The sequence below is a fragment of the Symsagittifera roscoffensis genome, chromosome 7 (assembly GCF_963678635.1).
Source record: "Symsagittifera roscoffensis chromosome 7, txSymRosc1.1, whole genome shotgun sequence".
NCBI classification, from domain to species: Eukaryota; Metazoa; Xenacoelomorpha; order Acoela; family Convolutidae; genus Symsagittifera; species Symsagittifera roscoffensis.
This window is the reverse complement of record NC_087068.1, coordinates 58,609,412-58,631,956: the sequence shown is the minus strand read 5'-3', so window position 1 is coordinate 58,631,956 and position 22,545 is coordinate 58,609,412. Positions and strand designations below refer to the sequence as shown.

The following is a 22,545-nucleotide window of genomic DNA, read 5'->3' as shown; positions in this document are numbered from 1 at the left end:
GATGTTAGTGACGGGGTTAATCAAGTTTCTTCACTGCTGTTCTAATTCTTGTGGATGCAGCCTGTTGTCATTGTATCCAGCAACTTTTGTTACTGTATTTAGGCGCTTTGGTCTGTATTGTAAAACTGTTTCAAACAGATCATGAAGCGTTGCGCCGCGGTAGGAGTGAATAGTTGATTATACGAGAGCTGGTTTGATATATTTGGTCCTTGAAGTCCCGATAACTAGTTTCTGTGAGAGAACTCAGGGATGCGTCCTGTCTGGAATCGCGGCATCAACCCGAAACACAGACAACTGGGGCGAGAAAGGAAGCTCTTTGGGGTTTTTTATGAATACTTTCACTTAGGGTTTAAAATTGCAGAGGCAAAGCGATGAAAAAAAAAGAAAAAAAAAGAAAGGAATGGTACAACCTGACGTCGATTTGGAGGTCGATTCACCAGCTCACTCCTTCTTGCGTCTAGTTACGCCAGGGAAACTTCACTCGCCTACGGCTGGGACGGCGAGATTTTTAAGATAACCAGAAGAGGAAAGCCCAACGCGCATATGATATGAGAACACACAAGCGGTAAATTTGAACAAAGAAAGACTATTTAATAGCCTAATTGTTGTGATAAACTTATTAAATAGTTTAAGAGATGGAATGGATCCTGAGGTGACAAATCGAAGGTAGCGGTGTCCCCACTAGACAAACCCTGGACAAAACTGGTGTGATCCGGCGACGAGTGATCCCAGTTTGGCGAACAGACCTCGGCTCTACAACTTGCGGAGGGCGTTGTTCCTGTACGGACACGCCCTTTTGCGTCTGGGGTGAAAGATGCCAGATACAGCACCTTGCGGCAACGTCAAATGTCCCCACAGCGGAATCGCAGCTTCCAGTGGAGTGCAGTGTGATGGGTTCAATAACTGGTTTCACATCAGCTGTGCTAGAACAACGAAAAGAAAACTCGCAAACATCCCTCAATTTTTCTGTACTAGTTGTCATCAACAGCCTTCTAACGGATTTTCAGGTTTATCAAAGATGATGACAAACATGACAGTTAAAGAGAAAGGCATTGACGACCAGAAAAAGGCTACCGAGGTGAAGGAACTAGTGGACCTGCCTAAGATTGATGTCTCAGCAAACTGTTTCCCTCCTGCCGATAAGTTTGGCGAAACAAATTTAAAACAGGTTGCCGCCGGAGTTGAAAATTTTTATGAAAAACTTCTTTTCATGAAAAGAAATCTATTTAATCTCTCTTCAGGAAATGCTGGAAAGCTGTTTATCAGGGAGGTCACGTTCTGGCTGAAACAGTTTAATTCTTTAAACCCAAATTACAATTCCATGGCCATGAAAGTTTTCATGGTGCTACCCGGATTACTGCTACAGAAACCCTTCCAGGCCTCCAAATGCAAAGATCACACTGAAGCACTTTCTCGGCGCTTAGAAATGTGGAAACGCAGAGATATGAAGGGTCTAGCGGATGAAGTTTATTATATTCAAAAACGACTAAATACCACACAACGCAACAACTCATCTGAAGACCAAGCTCGTGTCTTTGCCAAACTACTTCTTCTGGGGAAAGTCAAAAACGCATTGAAGCTATTAGAAAAAGATCCGAGCGTTGGTTGCCTTCCCTTCACAGAAACGGTTGAGAAGGAATTGAAGCAGTTTCACCCAACCATGGCAGTTCCCGACAGAACAGCACTTCTTTTTGGGCCAAAGGAAACCATTCCCGAAGTAGCATATAAGTCCATCACAGAAGATGTGGCAGCAAAAACTGCAGGAAGACTGAATGGATCCGCTGGTCCATCGGGATTAGATGCTGAAGTATTCAAGAGAATGCTTCGTTCAAAAAATTATGCCCAAGACGGAAAAATGCTGAGAGAAGAAATCTCTTTGATGTGCTTCAGGTTGTGCACCATGCACCACTGTCCCGGATTACTTGCACCTTTGACGTCTTGTCGTCTTTTAGCCCTTGATAAGATCCCTGGAGTGCGACCAATCGGGGTTGGGGAAGTTCTCCGTAGACTTCTAGGGAAATGTATTGTCGACGCATTCAAAGACCCGATCAAGAAAGCCGCAGGAAACCTGCAAACATGTGCCGGATTCGAAGCTGGTGCAGAAGCTGCTATTCATGCTATGAAAGAACTCTACGAGGAAGAGAACTCGGAAGCTGTGATAATGATCGACGCCTCAAATGCCTTCAACTCCATGAACAGAGCAGTGGCTCTAAACAACATACAAGTACTGTGCCCAACGATTGCCACGTATTTAATAAACACATACAGGCAGCCATCGCGCTTATTTGTGATAGGAGGTGGGGAATTAAAATCAAGTGAAGGAACCACGCAAGGAGATCCACTCGCGATGCCCTGGTTCTCTATCAACACCAGAAGGCTAACCAATGTACTTGCCGAACAAACTGAGGTGAAGCAAGCATGGCTGGCAGATGACGCCACCGGATGCGGAAGCATTGCGAACTTATGGAAGTGGTACGGGAAACTAATTGAAGAAGGAAGGAAAGACGGTTATTTTGTTAACTAACTGAAATGCTGGCTGGTAGTGAAATCGGAGAGTCTGAGTGAAAAGGCAAAAGTGATCTTTAATGGAACAATAAATGTCACTACGGCCGGCAAAAGGCACTTGGGTGCAGAACTTGGGCCTCAAGATTTCAAGACTGCTTACTGCAGAGATAAAATTGAAATATGGGCTAAGGAATTGAACGTGTTGAGTGGGTTCGCCGTTTCACAACCACATGCAGCATTCTCTGCGTTTAGCAAAGGATTTAAATCAAAATTTACATACTTCTTTCGGACTATACCTGAAATAGCTGATATGCTCGAACCAATAGAATGTTTTCTGGAGAACAAACTTGTTCCAGCGCTCTTCGGGTCTGAGTCCCCACTGGAGAACAAGAAAAGACAAATTATTGGGTTACCAGTAAGCAAAGGCGGTCTTGGTTTCGGAGCGCTAAAAGAAGAAGCAAGATTTCAAAATGAAAACTCAAAAATCTTCTCAAAGCCCCATAAGCAAGCCATCATTGACCAGCTTTCGGATACCACTCTCGAGTATAGCGGCGGAAGAAAAAAAAATAGCAACTCGGAAACGAGAAAGAGAGAAAAAATTAGAAGAAGCAGTTTCACAATCATTTACCACCGAAGAAAAAAAGAAGTGGAAACAAAACACAGACAAGGGAGCTAGTACCTGGCTAACCGCCCTACGTCTAAAAAGCCAAGGAATGAACCTCTCAAAAACCGAATTTCGGGACTCGCTGAGATTACGATACAATAGTCCCCTACAAAATATCCCCCGCAATTGCCCATGCGGAAAAGCTTTGTAACATTCGCCCAAATACTACACAGCGGCGGAGCGTAGAAAAAGTACCTATTAACGACTGGCAGGCATCAGTTACCTTAATCCTACTCGTTTTTCACCGTCTCGACCTTGCAGTTGATTTTCTGGTCTGTTTAGGGCTAAGTAAAAAGTTACTATTTTTAGGCCATCAGTCAAACGACTTTTGATCAGCTTTCGTTTACATGCGAACACAACCACATAGCTGAGTCTTATATCCTCAGACTACGTGATTGCTATTAAAAACACGACTCGAACAACCTATTTTAACATGTTTTTGTGTGACAGTTATATATTAAATCCATTGGAGATGGATTGACCCTTTCCTCTTTCTAGCTACTCATATTCCAAAATATCAAATAATACCGGTGTTAATTCAGACTTCTACGACATCCAAGTAGCTACAAAGTTAGTTTTATATAGTCCCTTCACATAAAACAGTCTCTGGGGGACCAAGCCTCCGCTCCCGCAATCTTCCTGAGATAACGTTCTTGTCTCTCCCAATTTGTGGCACGGGAGGGTTCCTAAGATATTCCTGAAGCTTCCTTCTCCACCAATTTCCACTGCTAAGAGTCTTATCGTGTGTTGTTGCCACGATAAGAGGCTTCGTGTTTTTCGTCTCTTGTGCGACCGTTTTTCACAATATTTTTCGTTGTTCTGCTTTTTCGTTCCTTTTCGTCAAAATGGCTCTTTTTTTATATTTCTGAGAAATATTCACTCTTCGATCGCAATTTTAAAAACAAAACTTCTAGAATATTCCTACCCTCCTTCGCAATACTTTTTCGTTAATAAGGCCTTTATTCGTTTTTTTTCGTGTCGCCGGAAGGTTGCGCTGTGCCATCTGGCAGAATGGCACACTTTTTCCGTTGACCATGCCCTGTGCTGTAAAAAAGGTGGTTTCATATCCGCGAGGCATGACAAACTTCGGAACCTTCTTGCAGGGTCGCTAACAAGGGTATGCAACAATGTTGAAGTCGAACCACAACTGACCAAAATTGATAACGAAGTATTCAGATTACAAACCACATCAAATGAAGATGACGCGAGGCTAGACATCAAAGCTAGCGACTTTTGGGAGACTGGACAGACTACGTTTTTTGACGTTCGGGTCACACATGTTAACGCTCCCTCACATGGCACCAAGGCTACAACTGAAATCTTCAAATCACAAGAAAACGAGAAAAAAAGTAAGTATCTGGAAAGAATTGTCGAGGTGGAGAACAGTTCCTTCACGCCGCTGGTCTTCGGCACTAACGGGGGAATGGGAAAAGAACGCAGCATTTTTCTCAAACAATTAGCTGTTAAACTTTCCCGGAACGAAGATGGCAACTCTTATTCAACCGGTGAATTCCCATAGGTTCCAATATTCATAGGTTCCAAAATAAAAAATCAGTCGCATAAGTTCCAAAATTTATCTGCTTGAATTCTGATTGGTTGAAATTTGAGCCAACAAATTTATGGACTGATTGTTTACTGTTCAACCAGCATAAACTCAAGCTGCAGAATAGTGACCGCCGCAGTCGCGCCAACGTGTTGCGATGTAACATTCGCCCGGAAGATACATATCGACGGATAACAAAACTAAGTCTTAAGACGACTGGCTAACGTCTAAACAGAGCTTTGCATGCTTTTCACCGTCTCTACCAAGCCAGTACTTTTCGGTGGTCTTTCTAACATCGGGTCGACAAAAACGTTACTGCTCTCCGGCTTCGACCAGAACGCTCAAATTAACTTAATTACATGCAAATAGTGAGCTCATGGCTGGGTCTCAGTATCCCCAGACCACGAGGTCACTCTTAAAAACAGGGTTACTACTTATTATATTACTATTGTTTTTGTTCAGTAGATAAAAATCATCATCTCCATCGAAGATGGATCAACCCTTTCCCCCCCAACTCCTAGCACCTCATCCTTGACAAAACTAATCCAAATATCAATTAACTTCAAGTCAGGACATGACAGGATGCTAAAAGTTTACGTGGCAGGATAAAAGTTTCAGTTCCTTTACCCTTCCGGATTGACGAAACCGCTAAATCAAGCTCGTTAATCTTGATTTCCTCCTATTCCGGAAGGCTGTCTCTTACCCTTCACCGTTGTTCGCAACGGCCTTGCAACTATTGTAGCAGCACAATAGTTGCAGCTCGGAACGTCCTCGGCTATTCTGTAGTTCGTTGTCGTTTTTAATCTCGATTTTCGTCCTGTTCGCTATCGCAGATAAAGTTGTTCTCTCTTTCTTCTCGTTTTTTAGCCAAAATGGCCCTTTCTGACGTTTCTCAGAAATATGACGTCATAATTCGATTTTTTGAAATTTAAAAATACTAGAATATTCCAGCCCTCACCGTTTGGCCAATCGTTCCAATAACGTTCTTAGTTCTTAATAACCACCAATCCGGAAGGCTTACTGTTAAAAATTCGACTTCTGCACAAATTGCATTTTGGCCATTTTGGTCGAATGCCACATACTCCCCGGACAGTCCGGTCAATGTCCTCATTGAATCGCGCAATGTTCGTAAAATGGTTACAGTGTCATCGAACAGAATTTACAAAATGCACGAAATTACTGTTATCCACGTCACATCGACTCACTGCAGAATACAAATGGCATCATACTACATCCTTATAGCCTTCAAATTCTCTCATTAATCTGCACATTGAGGATATGACCTAAGATAAAACATATTTTCTGACTTCCAGTGTCAATGTCCCGATTAAAACTTTTTCTCTTAGATTTAAAAGGTGTTGGCTTGCAGGACAGTCCTGCCAACCAACAAGCTAAAATTATCCTACTATGCTCTTCCCTTCGGAAATCTTGCTTGTTATTGTCCTGTAATTTTAAAACTAAGAAACTTTGTGGTTAGAAAGAACAATGAAACAATCTCCCTCTTCAAGAGATTACTCAAGTCTCTCATGTCACCACAAAGTGATCAGTCTTCCTAAGTTATTAAAAACAATCATGCAGGCTGGAATATTTAAATATACTCTCCTCTAAAGCCTTTCTAAATAAATAATAAGTGTCTCTAAAGCCACTTCAACTAAAATCAAAATGCAAATTTAAAAATGCAACAATTTCAAAACTCAACTAAATGTTTCAGTTTTCAATTACAACTTGGTTGCTTGGTTTCTCACTTGAGTTTTTGACACACATAAAACAATTCTGAGTTTTAACTTTTCTTCATCACTCCTTTGTCCCCTCCTTTTTTCGTCGTTTAGAAGTTCTAAAACTTCTAAATTCTTCTAATTTTCTTTCTTGTTGCCTCTTGTTTTCTCGACCATTCATCAATGTTCCATTTCTTCCTCCTGTGATACTGACTCCGCACTTTCGGTTTCCGTGTCTTGTAGCACATCGTTGGCTATCCTGACGCTGTTGGAAGCCGTCCTCCAACACTTCTGCTCTTCTACCCTCTGCTTACAGCAAGGTAGGGGATCCACGTTGGATTCTCTGTTTCTGCAGAAACTGTTGTGGAGACACAACGTCACGTTTCTCTCCAAATCTTCTTTCAGCATCTCTGCCTTCTCATTTCCACTACGCTCACTCGTCCTGGAAATTCTTTTCACAGCGGTGGTCACTGCATTCCGATGAGTCACGAGAGCTCGCTTGAAAGCTCCTGCTCCAATGTCCAGCTGATATTCACTGTACACTCTGCCATGCTTCGACATATGCTTTTTCGCATACTCGTACAACCATGCAGTCATGTTAGCTCTGAACCATGGCATCAATCGTTTTCTCGCCCATATCCTCTTCACTTCCATCGGAATGTTTAGAACTTTGCACATTGTCTCAAAAAGATCTAAATCTTTTAGACAATCTAATTTCCGCAATTGTTCTCTCGTCGGCGCCTCCTGTCTATTATTTTCTCTCACATGAGCTTCCAGCCATCGTATCGCCATCATAACTCCCACTATCACTATTGTTACGGGCTGTGATGAATCTGGTAAACCCATGGAGAGCAGCTCTCCAGAGTCCCAGATCAACATCAGATTACTACGCTTGGGATACCACCAGGTCTGCAGCAAGCAGTGGCAAGGAAACTCGTCATGCGTCAACATGATGCTCCTCCAATTACGTTTTCCCGAAGCTTCCAGCAATGGTTCCACTTCCATCATCACTCGGTGGATTTCATCATTCTCATCTACTGCATTGTAATCTGTGACAGTTGATCCTCTCTGTTTCTGTTTCTCAAAGTCACTGAAGTTCCCGCTCACATATCCCATGAACTTCTTTCCTAGTATTGACTCCAACTCCTCTTTGGTTCTCTCTGGGACTGCTGAGAACATCTTACATAGTAACTCGTAAGACTTTTCAGACATTCTCGCCAATCTCACACACTTTGGCACTGAGAAGGCTTGCTCCACGATCGTTCTTGTACTCTTCACGTCCACAGCCACGAAATGTACAGGGTATCTGCTCTTGCACATTGGAGCCAACGTTGAACCCACCAAATATCGTGCTCCTGATGGTCTACAATAAGTTTCGCTGTGTCTGATGTTCATCTCTGTTTCGATTGCTTCCCTCCATTTTCCTATATACTTCTGCTCAGTCTGCAGAACTCCTGGGAATACTTCTACGCTGATGGCTGTGACCATCTCATGTTTCTGTTCTAGATTCAATGGTGACTCTAAAGAACCAAACATGCTGTAGAATCCTAGTGCAGTCACTAGATTCACATCGGTTCCTCCATGACAATCTGCTATCAGTTCCGTCTCCGTTCTTGCTTTCATCACTACGTTTCCAAACAATACTGTCAATTGCTTGTGTTGTTTCTCCAGGGTTTTCACACAGTCCAGACCTCCACAAACATGACCCTCCAGTCCACAGACTTCCGCCAGACAGCTACCAGGTTTGACCCAGTCTTCTGGTCCCCAGCCAGGCAACTCCACTTTATCTTCTCCGTTGCTCCTAGAGGCTGTTATCATCACATTATATATGATGTTGAGGTCACGCAGGTTACCGTCTGCATTCAGTTCCCTCTGTACGTCTTGCGTCGCCCGTAATATTGAGTCAGCGTTGGGACTAGGACACCATGATGGCCTCATCAATTCCCACACTGCCATCAAGCTCGTTCTCAGCAATTCATCTGAGAATCCCAACCCAAACTCCACTCTATTGTCGGATTTTGGTACTGAAGGTGCAGTCACCTCTTCTTCCAAGACCAATCCCAATTTGGCCTGTGGATTGTTAACGCTCTTCATCGTTACAATTCTGGACGTCCAGAATCTTAGTAACACCGCCTGCTCATAATCAAAGAAGCAATCGCGTATGTCTTCACTCAGGAAAGGATTGTACGCGATCCCTATGATCCCGGATACGTAGCCATACGATTTCTTCTTGATCGGTCCACAGTATTCACTGGATTTCGGCAATGCTCCCATAGATTCTTTCGTGAGTCTCAACTCCTTGTTTGAGAATCTCCTGATCTCGTCTATCTTTTTCATGGGTTCCAATTCTTCAGGTTCTTTCATGTTTACCCTCATCGGTTTACTTTGCTGCATATCCAGCATTGCTAGTAAGAACAAGGCTTTCGTTCGCTCATCGCCTTCCCTCAACATTTTAACACAAGTGTTTAATGCAGGTACTGAAATCTGCTCTATCAGGAATCGAATGAAACAGAGAGCGTCTCTCCGCTTCGCACATGCTACTGCCGCTCCCTCCTGGACTATCAGATCCCTCAGATTCGTCATAAGGAAAACCTTTTCCTCTTTTGATCTCTTTCTTTCTTCTGAATCATATTCTTCGCGAGTCAGTCCCATCATGCACCAGGCGAACCTGAGTTGTAACTCTGTCCTTACGTAAGGTACTGCCACGAGAGCATGTATTCTTGGCGTAGTCCTCATTTCTTCCTCGAAATACCTCAATACTACTGCTTTCCATGGAAGGCTCACTAACTGCTCGATCGTTTCCGCCTCTACGTCAGACGACGCCAAAGTTCCATACGCCTTCTGCTTGAGGGTGGTGCCTTGCAACATCATTTCCAGATAACCCTCCATGGCTTTTTCGTCTTCCAGGGCCATTACATACCCTCTAGCCGAGTTTCGGTATTCCAACATCTCCATGTATCCACCGGTGGGTTCATCTATCGACACTGTCTCCGACACGGTTAGTCGGTTGTATTCCACTGGTGTTAGTTGTCCTGCAACACTTCCCTTTCCATGATTCATGGGAGATGGCTTGAAGTCCCTCATCTTGCTCTCTCCACATTGGCTGAGTATTTCCATTTCTAAAGCTGCTCCAGTCAGAGTGCGGTCACTCCTTTTGGATTTATAACCGGTTGACTTTATCCCCGCCATGAGAATGGGTGGCACCATCGCTATATCGGTTAATATTCTATCTGTGCCAGAGAATTGATAATCACCTTGCCCCAAATCCATGACTTCCTCGACTCGTTTTCTTTTCGCTGAGTTACCAGCTTTCATCGATATTTCTGAATCCACTTTCGTCTTCCCAATTCTCCTCGGCATCACTCTGCTGCCTAACTTCATTTTCATCGCATTGATTTTATCAATCACCATTTTCGATCGCATCGTCCCTCTCCTGGTCCTTGACAGGTACACCACCTCTCCTTCATCGTCCTGCGGTGTCATCTTGATGGGAGAATTCGCTTCACTCTCATCAGTGGCTGAGTCAATCAATAACTCACTCAGTCTCCCTTCACATTCATCAAGCTTGTCAAGTACTTCTCTCATCAAGGGTTGATTGAGACCTGTTTTGAGGATGGACTGGGTCCCATAGCTCTGAATCACGGTCCAGACTTCTTCCATAAACGCCACTCTGTCCAGCTTGCATCCCGTCCTACTCTCGTGGTCTCGGTGATGTACTTCCCATTCTTCTTCGGGCAGCGTTCCCAAGAAAGGTACTCTGGCTGAGGCCTCTATTCTTCTCCTCCGAGGTGATTCCATGAGGATTCTCTGGTCGTTATTTCTTGAATTGCCAGGGGAGCTGCTCTCCGGCAAATTCCGTTTCATTTCCATGAAGGCTGACGGTGGCTCCAGTGTCGAGATGCCTTCATCCGCTGGCTCAGTCGTTTCCAACGTGTCTGCATTATTCTCAAGATCACTGAAGATATTGAAATCCAGGCTGGATGTTCCTCCTGTCGATGCCCTGTCGTCTTCCCCACCAGCTTGATCTTGTTGCATGGGTTCTTCAGTCTGACGGCTTCCACCCTGTCCGTCATCTCCTTCTGACTTATCCTTGTTCGGGCTCACTGGTCCTTGTTCGTCAATATCGGCTTCTTCCTGGAATCTCGGTATGAGCAATGTACCGGCCGATTTATCTTCCTCTTCTCCATGTACCACTTTGATTTCTTCGCAGCCGAAGGGTGCTAGGAAGGTTCTCGTCTGCAATATTCCTCCAACTTTCATCTCCTTTTTCACACTGGTCAGGATTAACGAGGGTTCAGGCAATTCTGTCCTGCCTCTCATTCTCATCGGAGCTAAGCCTAGTCCTTTCCATTCCTCATCAAATCTTCCAGGCTTGGGAGTAGCGGCGTTGCTTATTCGCCTTCTCGTTGCTTGATCCGTGTATGCAAATCGTGTGTACTGTAACACGGCGGCATTTCTCCCTACGAAGTATGAATCCATCGTCACCGAGAAATTCCCTACTCTCCTTTCATTGGTCTCGAATGCTCTCAACCTAGGAGTTTGTACCACGGAGACTGCTCCGAGCAACATCCTTCTTATTAGAGGGAATTCAGGGATTGCCTCCGGTAGCTTCTTGTAATCGCCCCAGTTCTTCGTCTCTTCTCTCACCTTGTGATATGCTGCAGTGAGACGAGGCACTCTGGTTATTTCACCATTCGTTTTGTCATAGGGTCTCAGATTCCAAAGCTTTGGAAACACCTCGATGTGTCCTCTTTCTACTTCTCCCATGCGGTCACGGAAGTGATCGTCAAAATTGATGACTGTCATCTCTGGCTCCGATATTTTCGCAAATAACAGATCTTCACTCATGAGCTCCCGCAATGTGTTCTGCTCACACCAGTTCAGTGTACTACCATCCACTGCCGATATGAGGTTCAGGTGCAGCACCGACCTCCTATATGCTTCCACTTCAACGTCAGGGAAAGCAAACGTGACTGCTGGTCAATAGATCACTGTCACGAACTCCGTGACTCCTCTGATCAGCGCCAAGGGATCGGTTCTCATAGCTAAGCTCAAATCCGTTAATAGCGGCATGCCTCCAACATGTCGTCTAACATCTTCCTCTCTTTCAATTGTCTCGTCTTCTCCGGTTCCAAAGCGATTTTGCTGCAAGAGATATTGGATAAGAGTGTGTCTCAGATCTCTTATTTTGTTCCACGAGTCCGTGGATTTCTTCATATCCAGGTTCCTCACTCTCTCTTTCATCTGCTCTGGACAACGTGCCAGTTTCATTAGTCCTCCCAAGTTTCCGTGGGTTATTGCGATCAATGTCAGAAGTCCATCTAGTCGCAGGTTCTGTATTCCATCCGTGAGCAGTATCGCCGGTCCTTTCACGAAACTCTCCGCTCCGAATGTCACGAACAAGGCTATTAATTCCACTATCGATACTCTCACTACTGCTTGGAGGAATTCCTTTATCAAATAGTGCGAGACTTTCGGGTAAACTTTTGCCAAGAAGGACGCGGTCCATCCGGCTCCCAACCCTTCTAGCATGCTGTCTGTCCTTTCAAATCCCTCCTGTCCCTTCACTTCCTGGGTCCAGAAGGTTTCCAGAGTAATCTGACACATTCTGTTCACAAACTCAGCGGTCTTTTCTCCGGCATTTTCCGCCAGGTTCACCTCCTTCAACAAGTAGGCATGTATCTTCGTGATCATTACGGGGCCTTGCTGAAAAGCATCTGCACCCAATGCCGCTACTCTAGGATTCAGGTGTAGCCACTGGTTGGCTTCCGGCTTGGTTCTCAGAACCATCGCCTCCAGCTGAGCTCTCGTCTCTAGTGAGTTTTTTCTTCTTGTGTCTTCACTTGCCACCTCCATTGCTCGGAACCATAAGTCGTTGGACATTGCCGTGATCACTCGATGGTCGTCGTCTATTCCTGGTTTCAGTTTGAGTTGCCCACTGAAGTTGGACAGTTCCAACCCCAGCACTTCGTCCAACACTAACATGTGTAGCGCGTGGTCCTTGAATCCTCTCATCGCGTTTGAGATATCTGACCATACTGCAGGCAGTTCAGCCTTAAGTGGCCTCAGGTTCTCCATTTCTATCATGCGACTCGGGGCCGATATGATCACATCATATTTTCCTTCCGAAAGTAAGGCTACCATTGCGTACACAAACTTCAGTCCATCCGGGAGATGTGCATATCCCGGAGACAACGCGAATACTACTCTCAACGCCACTTTACTGAATGACCCCTCCTTCGTTGCATCCACCACTTCACCCATCGACTCCAGGATGTCTTTGATTGCTGGCCATACTGCGTTTTCTGCTGTTGCAGGATCTCTGAGCCTGCTCAGAAAACCTCTACTGTGTAGGTGGTCATTGATGCCAGCAAACACAATCGTAATTGGGTTCATGTCTGTCAGCCTTTGTACCCTTATAGCCAAAGACACTGATTGCAATAGGTCTAGGTCAACCGCAGCCAACATTATGACGTCCGGCCAAAACAAAGACTTGGAGGTGTACACGAACTCTGAATTCGCTACTATCATGATTTTAGCCTTCCTCATCTCTGCTTTGTCATAGGCGGCGAAGATGGTCTCATCTTTCTTTATCGCTGTCAATCCGCCATATCTCTGGGCATCACCATCTTGGTTCACTAGTTTTGGGTACACTCTCTCCTTCACATGACCAGGTGGTGTCGTCAGCTGCCTGAATATCTTCACGTGTTGTCCAATCGGCGCTCTCGCCGTCAGGAATCTTCCTGGTCTTTCTTCACGATTCCCCTCATCATGGTTCAATCTCACATCTTGCAACGGTCTCGCATTCACTGGTCCCATCGTGTTGTTAGAGGGCAGTCCCTCCAAATCAGCAAATCTCAGGGCCGTCGTGGAGCTGAAATTTATGCTAGCGGCTATCAACCGGTCTACACCGGTTATCGAGTACAATCTGCTGACGGATAGCGTCGCTCCATTCAGCATCCTCCTTGCATCTTCGATGAAGCTCACTCTCTGTAGGTCCAGCTTCATTAATTCGTCTTTGTATATATGCCAAGGAGATGGTATGGATCTCGACCACAACAATGAGCCTCTGCTCGGTCTTTCCTCTCGACTGGTACTCGTCGTCTCCGATCTAGTGTCCGATCTAGATGTGCCTGCTACTTCTTCGGTTGGTTGGTTGACAGGTCCTATCCTTCTCCTGGGATGAATTGTCCTCCTCATCGGTGCTTCTCCCAACCGATCCTGTACGTCTGTTCTTCGACCTGGTTCGCTGGAGCTTTGTTGCCGGTAATTCGTGACGGCTGGGACCGTACCCAGGCGTGTTTCCAGGCTAGGAGGCACAAAGGTGGTAATCACCGCATCACTCACCGTTCCCTCTTCCTTCAGTACTCCTGTGTCAAATAGTTCTGCTTCCAGCTCATCCAACCGTTCTTGGAAGACTCGATTCAACCAAGCTTGTCCTTCGATACTGTCGAAGTGGATGCCATCCGTGGTCAGTCTGGCCTGATCCAGGGCTCTCAGCTCATGTTCAATATCCATGAGGATCATTCTTCCGGCATTTCGATTTGCTAGGTTCCTCAAGATGTTGTTCCATCTTATGACTCCCTCGTTGTGCCTTCTTCCTGATGCTGTCAGGCTTCTCGCGTTCATTGGCACAGTGCAAACGGTCAGTACCGCGCAACTGAACTTCTGCCAGAGAGTAGTAAACAAACGCACCATCATTGACTCCCACAGTGCTTCCTGCTCGTCTGATCCTCTGGAGATGTCATGAGTCCCAACTAAGATCATCACATTGGGAATCTTCCCTGGATTCATCAGCTCCACCATCCGATATAATTGGGCTATCGTCGCGCCTCCAAAGGCCATCACCGTGGTGACCCATGAGGTCCTCAAATTCGACAGCACTCTGACTAAGCTGTCTCCCAATATCAGGTGAGATGTCCCGAGTGGTGGTTGCTGCAGGTTCACAGCCGGGCTCCAGGTAGCTCGATTGAAGCAGGCCCTCGGATCTGTCTCCGGAACTCCCGTGAAATTGTACTTCAATTGATTATTCTTCTGCACGTCTATTATACGAGACACTTTCTTCGCTGGCATCTTTCGTACTTTCCTCTCTGGGATTCTCGAGCTCCCCATGAGTGGTGTCACGTTACTTATCCCTTGTCTGATCACGGTCTGGGAGAGTTGTACTCTGCCCGTATCGTCAATCGTTCCATAGGGTGCAGTCACCCCGGAACCTGGCGCATTCTTGTTAGCGACCAGTCATCCAGCTGTCTCTATCAGCCTCCTCACTTTCTGTTCTACGACGGGATCACCCAAGGTGTCACTAGGATCCGGGATTGTTACTCGATTTGTCTCTGCTGGAAGCCGTGTCTCCGTTGTTTGACTCATTTCTCGAGGCGTCAAAAGCTCCATCGAAGACTGCCCACGAGGAATATCCCTTGCAGGTATCACTTTCTCCACGGCCGTTGTCAACGCCACCTGCTCCGATCGCTCTTTGTATTCCTGCCTTAAGCGCTCGATCTCTTGACCCTGCTTTTTGTTGCAGTCTTCAAACAACTTTCTCCACATGTCCCGATCTTCCTCCATCTGGAGCATGCTTCTGGTCATCTCGTCCAGCTCCTTCTTTGTACTTTTCAGCTGATCGTTCATCTCGTCCAGATCTTGTATGGTTTGGTTCGTCTGAACCTTCTGTGTTACTTTCGCCCTTTTTGGTGGCACAGCTGCTCTCAGTGGTGAACCAGACGAGGTCGCCTCGCTGTTCATCTCCCGATGCATTCTCGTCAGCCCAGGTTTAGGCTTAGAGGGCATTGGCATCTCACCTGGTTGGTAAGTCCTAGAACTTCCCAATCCAGGCTCATTCGCCAAGTCACTCCCTGAGAGAGCCCCGTTTCTCCACCTCATCACTCTCATGTTCGGGCGGTCTATTACTCCTCTTTCTCCATATGCTGCCATCAACAGGACTTCCGTGGGGCGGTCCCCACGGTTGTCGTGCCCCAAGATGTTGATCAGGGCGGTCAGCAACATGACTACCTCTGGGTCCTCCAGAGCGAAGTCTCGATCGATCAGCCGACGATAGATCGCATCTATCATCGATCCTACATATGCCTCTGCCAGGTCCATCAATTCATCCAGGTTGAAGTTATCCATACTATTCTTTCCAAGTTTGACTTGATTCGATTTGATGATTTGACTCAAGTGAGTAATTTAAATGATCAATCAGGATCTAGAAAAGAAATCACGAATGTCACACTTGTCAGTTTCACCTTAACATATATCGTTAAAATTTGCTTAAAACAGTTCAGATAAAAAGATATTCATCCTAAAATTTATTAAAATCAATTGGTTTCTAAAATTTTGGAATTCGACCCAAGATTGGACAGTCCAAACTTTGGATCTATTCCCAAGATCGTCATTTAGTTGTTCATGGTCACTAACCCCTACTTACCCATGATCTTAATAACCTAACACATAACATAACATAACACACATATCACCTATTACGCACAACTTAGTCTTTGGCCTAACACCCTCTCGCACATCACTCAGCCTATATTTAAGTAATATTTCTTATGTAGATATACTTGTATGTTCGTATCAGAGAATATCACGTGTACAAGCGCATACAATTCCCGAGGATGCAGTCTTCCTCTGTTTGGATCGTACACTGGAACCGAGAGCTCCTTCACGTCCATTTCTACAAGGAAGTCCCTCAGCCTCGTCAAAGACAAGACTAGGTTTTCTGGGTCCACGTGCTGCTTCTCCGTCGCCCTCGTTACCAAGAAGCATAAGTACTTTCCCGGTATCTGCGACACCGCCGGAGGTAAGGCTGCTACGCCCCCTATCCCTAGTCTTTGCTTCCAAAGAAAATCCACGTTTTTGTATTCTCTCTTAAAATCTGCCGCTAACGCTGTCTTAAAACTCATGTCTGCGGTAATTGCTATCGCACATGTTCTGTTTGTGAGTATGAAATCACTGTCTGTTAGTATTATACTACTAGTTACTCGTTTGGTAAATTAAAATATGACTCAACTACCCTGCCTATGTCAGGTTTCTTAGGTTCTTCGCCTGTTTCTGCTTCTAAGTCTCCTGTTTCTCTTGCTATTCTTAATTTTTTTATTATCAAGTTTTCAGTGTGGGTAAGTCCTACCCCCACTCCCCGGACAAAAATATCCATCGACGTCCGCGTCGATCGCATACCGGGTATCAAGTCGAGGTTAGAAGCTGGAATGAGTAGTCGTCCTTCCTGGGCAGCCCAGGAAGGATCATCTCGTTCGGTCTTGATGTATTTCATGCTTTCACGATCTACGTCTTGAATCGTGACGCTGGTCTTCTCTGGATCCGAGGTTGTTTCATTCAGCCATTCTAAGACACGCAGGTTCGTCAGGTCTTGTTCATATGACTGCTGTTGCTCATCGTCGAATTCTACCTCGGGTTTCGACCAGTCGTCAACCCACTCATCGTTGTGATCATCGACTATGCCAATGTCTTGTGACACAGTTATTTCCTCTAAACCCACTACTTCCTCCACTATTTTCTTTAGATCTATCCTATCCACTACAAAGTCGTCACCGTAAGGATTGTATTTCTTTCTTGGTCTCGTCCCGCCCTTCTGACGAGTCTGCATCGTGAACGGAAGATCTGGTTCCAAGTTCTTGGGAACTTCTGTCTGTTCGGGATCCTGCCAATCTTCCTCTGCGTAGGGTAAGGTTTCATCGTCCGCTTCGATCTGTTTGTTTGGATCCAGGTCCAATGGTGTATCCGTACCTTCCTCTACGACTTCGCTTCCATCGTTCTTCTCCCTGGTTCCCTTTTCATTGACCTCACAAGCAGGATCCATCATTAGATAATCCCCTTCTTCCATGTCTGCAGGTATACACCAGTCTTCTGTCGATGGATTGTGTGGCTTGATGTTCTCGTAGTGGGCGGCTCGGCCAGTACTCAGTCTATAAAAGCGTCCCTCCTGGTGCACCTCCGTAATCATGAAGGGTCCCCTCCATTTTTTTTAGAAGCTTCTTTGTCCCTTTCGGTGGTATAACGTTCTGAAATACCCATACGTAGTCCCACCGAGTAAGCTTTTGCGCCAGCTGCTTTCTTGTCGAATCTTTTCCTTTGCCTTGCCTGTGCTTTCTGAGTATTTCGTCTGATCAGATCGTTCAACTCCTGTTGACGTCTGATCACATCCCTTACGTAAACCTGTGGAGATGTTTTCTTTCCCTCATACTCTGGGTAGAAGAATGTCAAGGGTGAAGACTTCTCGTGTCCCGTCAGCATCATGTGTGGACTGATTCCAGTGGTGGAGTGTTGCGTGCTATTATAAGCTCCCATCACCTGTGGAAGGTATCTGTCCCAATCGGTCATGTACCTGGAACAATATACCCTCAGCATCGACACTAACGTCCTATTCTGTCTTTCCACTAAACAATTCGTTTGAGGGTGGTATGTCGTGGAGTGAACCTGAGCGACCTGTGAGCGTCTCATAAGCTCTTTCGTAAGCTCTCCTACGAAAGCTGTTCCATTATCCGATTGAAACGTCATCGGACAACCATGTCTTGCTATCCACGTATTGATCAGGTGGTCGCATGTCTCTTCCGCCGAGGCAGTTATGCAGGGCACGGCCTCTGCATACTTCGTGAAGTGATCTATCATGACCAAGACTTGGTTATAACCGCTGTCTGTCATGCATATCTTCTGGTGATCTATCTGCACCACCTCGTTGAATTCAGACGACTCAATCAATTGTAAAGGAAATCGTAATTTCCTTGGATCCTTGACCTGTTGGCATGACAGGCACGCTGTTACCCATTTCTCACATGCCTTTTTCATTCCAGGCCACTCAAAGCGCTTCAGGATCCTCTGATACACTTTGTCGATCCCTTGATGGCCCATCTGATCGTGCGACCTGAATAATAGTTCTGTCTGATAGAGTTGCGGCAACACTATCGCGTTATATTTGTATAGGACTTTGTCTTCTTCTCTTCTCCTGCAAGTCACGATCCCGTCCTTGTTCAGATATAATCTTCCCTCCTTCTGCATGAAGTATTGTCTCAGGATCCTATAGCTGTCTTCTTCCAGGTCACCTTTGTCTGGTGCACCGTTTTCTATCCACATTTTTAGGTTGCTTGTCATGCGATCATTTCTCTGTGCCCTTAGAAGGTCCGAGAGTCTGTATCTCGCCTTCAAGTACGTCTTCATGACCCTCATCTGACTATTCAGCTCGTTGGGCTGATGTGTGTCTTCTTCCATCTTAACGCACCAAATCTTCGCCAACGGTTGCGTTTCTTGCTGAAACGGTTGAAGATCAGTCCTGACTGCCTCTTTCTGTGGCAATAAGCTCATCGACCGCTTTGGTACTGCTATTGTTTCTAAGTCATCCGCTGCGTTGTCAAAGACTCTTTCACTTGGTATTAGGTAGCGATCACTGTCAGGATCCTGGTACACCTCTCTGTCCAGATCCCTCGCCCGAGTTTCCACTAGTAGCGTGTGAATCGCCAGTTCTGACAGTTCTGATCCCGAGGTCGAATTCCTGTCTGAATAGGTATCCATTCCTGAGTTTCGGGAATCATCATCCGTCGAAGAGGTTGTGCTGGAGACTGCGCTCTCCTCCAGATCATGTCTGTGCTTTCTTCGCATCCATCTGAACTCCCCGGACAAAACCTTGTTCTCTAGGTCCTGTTTCTCATCAGGAATTTTCTCGTCTATCTCAGACTCCCCGGACAAATTTTCTTGTCCCGGGTGGTGACCTTGTGATCGCTGGTTCTTTTCATCATTCGTCTCCCCGGACAAATAGTCTTGCAGCCGATTTTGTTCTACCTTTTTACCTTCCTTATCCTGGTCCACGAAGATGACGGTTTTCTTTCGCTTGCTGCTTCCCTGTTCTTTCTGTCCGTAAGAAGTACTTGTTTAAATCTCTTGGGGTATTGAGGATACTAGTTGCTGAACTATTATCCTACAATCCCTTTCGTTCTCTTCGTGCTGTCGTCTGGACGGCATGATCTTCACCTACTCACTGACTGTTAGCGATGCCACTGCTGCTGTCCACTCGGGGTCATCTCTGGTCACTTCTATTTCTAACAATCCACCCAGCATCCGCATCACTTGTGGTGTGACTTGCACCGTTTTATCCAATAATGAGAGGCTGTTTATATTCATGCGAGAGAGTTCTTGCTGGACCAGGTTCGAGCGCAGCAACAGATCCAAGGGGACCGGGTCCTCCTTGGACAGGATCTTTATCTCGGCTGCTTTCTCTACAGGTAACTCTGGGTACCCTGGAATTGGATGTCCAGACTTATCCAACCATCTCGTTAAGGGAAGCGCTTCATAAGTTTCTTTGTCCAGAAACGAGAATCCCTCCTTTATTTCCGCCTGATTGGCCTGCTTCTGCTCCAATCTTTCATAGAACTCAGTTTTCTTGCTGAGGCTGTCAGCATTCTGGTGTTTATCACGCATCCTATGTTCGATTATCATATGGTAGCCATCCAATCTTACTATCCATCTACCAATATAACTCTGATCAATCGAGTAGGTCTTCAACCAGGATAACGCTCTGTTGTCCACGCGTAACTTGAAGGGAGCGCTCCCCAAGTATGCACGGTACTTCTCCACGAAGGTGACTACTGCAAACATTTCTGCTTTTGGTGCGCCATATTTCATCTCTGTGTCACTCAAGACTTTGCTGCCGTATGCAATGGGACGGAGAACTGTTCTTCCGTTCCATTCTTGCTCTTGATGCAAGATTCCTGAGATGGCCACCACCGATGCGTCTGTGTCGAGAACATACATGCCCTTTTCTGTAGGCATGCCCAGCACTGGCGCTTCGCACAGTTCCCGCTTTATGTTTTCGAATGCAACCTGTGCCTCATCGTTCCATTCGAACTTTTTCCCTTTGTTGCGCATCAGCTTCTGCATCGGGTTCACCTTGTCCGCATATCCTTTAATGAATTCACGGTAATAATTGGCAAACCCCAGGAAGCTCATTAGCTGTGTGTCCGTCCTCGGAGCCTTCCATGTCAGCACAGCCTCTACTGCTTCCGGATCTGGCCTCACACCATGCCTGTCCACCATTCTTCCCAGGTACTTGATCGAATCCCTAAGGATTTCACATTTCGATGGTTTGCATTTCAAGCCTGCTCTTTTCATACATCCGAAGACCTCATCGAGCCGATCAATGTGATCCTCCAGGGTCGGTGTCGCTATGACTACGTCATCCACGTAGCACATCAAGAGATTCCCGTACTTTTTGGTCACTCCTGTCAAAGCCTGAGCCATCAGCCTTTGAAAAGTTGCTGTTGCATTGCACAAGCCGAAGGGCATCCTCTTCCACTGGTACAACCCCAATTCGCACGCGAAACCGGTTTTTTCCCTATCCTTCTTCCGCAAAGGAACCTGCCAGAAGGCAGAACCCAAGTCCAATGTGGTGAAGAACTTTGCATCACCAAGCTTAGAGAGGCTCTCGTCTATTCGCGGTATCGGGTACGCATCTTTTATTGTTACCGCGTTCAAGTAACGAAAGTCGCAACAAAATCTAAGCTGCCCCCCTTTCTTTTTCGCCATTACTACCCCGCAAGCCCATGGCGATTTCGAGGGTTCTATCATGTCGTATTCAAGCAACATTTCTATTTCCGCTCGGCACGCTTCCGATTTGTGTGGTGTCATTCGTCTCGCGCCCTCTCTGTGCGGAACGGCACCTACTTCCAACTCAATTTCGTGTTCTACGAAGTTACAGCAACCGATGTCCGCTTTATGTTTCGAAAATACATCCGCGTTCCGATATAAAACGTCCCGCAATTTTTCAAAATCTCCCTCACCTATTTTCCCTTTTAAATGTTCTATTTCTGGCAAAACCGGTTTGTCAGAATCTAGTTCATATGACGAGGGGCGTTCCGGAAAATTCGAGCAGCTTGATAAGCCGTCGTACGTTTCGGATTTCATTGAAAACAATTTATGAATAGATTTTAATTCATTAATTCTCCTTAAAATTTTATCTTTATTCGCATGATAAGGACAGTCTTTCACACTATATTTCTTCAAGTTTTGTGTCTCCTCATAGTCGGTCCTCATCGGCAAAGCGTAGCCAAGCTTCTTTCCACGCTGGATTGAAACAACACACTGACACACAGTCCGTTTCGCGTTACCGAGAAGCTCCGGCCTAAAATCACCGAACTCTGACTATTTGGATTCGGTACTAAGCAAACCTGTTTACTATCACTCAACAAATTTAAATTTCTCATTCTAAAAATTGCTACTACAGCTTGTCCTGGTTGTAATTTTACTTTTCTATCCAAAAAAACTGGTACCTCATTTTCGTCTGTTATTATCCTATTAATTGGTCTCTTAACATACTTTCGGTCCGGGTTTCTAATCCGTATTAGACCGTTGTTCAAGTCAATCATCACGTCAAAATTCCTGACGAAATCTCTGCCCAAGATGAATTGGTCGGCGTCGTCCAGATTCTCTACCACCAGGAAGCTCATCCAAAGGTCTCGTCCTCCCATGTGAAGGACCGTTATCGGTGTTCTTCCGGCTACGTAGATGGCTCCTCGATTTGCGGCTGCCAGTCGGAGATTCGTAGGAATCAGATCTTCCCGCGTGAAGCCCATTCTTTCCCAAGTTTTTATCGGCATCACACTCACTACCGCTCCTGTGTCCAGAAGCCCTGTGACTCCGATTTTTGTTCCGTTGGTGTCGAGCAGGTGTGCTGTCACATCTGCTTCATATCCAATGTGTACTGCGTCTTGTTCCATCATGGCGTCATGGCCTATCCGGCGGACTTTGAGTTCCTCTTCACCCAAATAGATCTGCCCCATTTGGTCATCATCTGTTGTTACATAAGTCCTAGTGTAGATAATGATTCCATCCACGTTCAGCATTATTTGATACGGCCCATAGACCTCCATGTAGCGTCCATGAAGTTTCTTCATGCGAGGGCCACCCGTCGTTAGTAGTGCTCGCACAGCTCTCGACTCGGTGCGTGGCTCCACCTGCCTCAGATAATCTGCATATGTGTCCAAATGCATTAAAGTGAACTCTGATGGTTCACTCAGATTTCTTATTACCTGGTGTCCAGCCACTGAGATTATCGACTGTATCTTATTTCCCTGCGGCACCATGCCGAACCTCTTACCGGGGATCACTTTAAGTTT

General features: G+C 45.8%; 1 protein-coding gene across 1 annotated transcript in view; it reads left to right on the top strand.

The window, feature by feature from the left end:
• The first annotated feature begins 603 nt into the window (after nucleotides 1–603).
• Nucleotides 604–22,545, top strand: part of LOC134850878 (phospholipid-transporting ATPase ABCA1-like) — a 100,825-nt gene continuing 78,883 nt past the window's right edge. The window contains exon 1 of the mRNA XM_063866638.1: nucleotides 604–627. The gene's annotated coding sequence lies outside the window, so the exon portion shown is untranslated. The remainder of the gene's footprint in view (nucleotides 628–22,545) is intronic.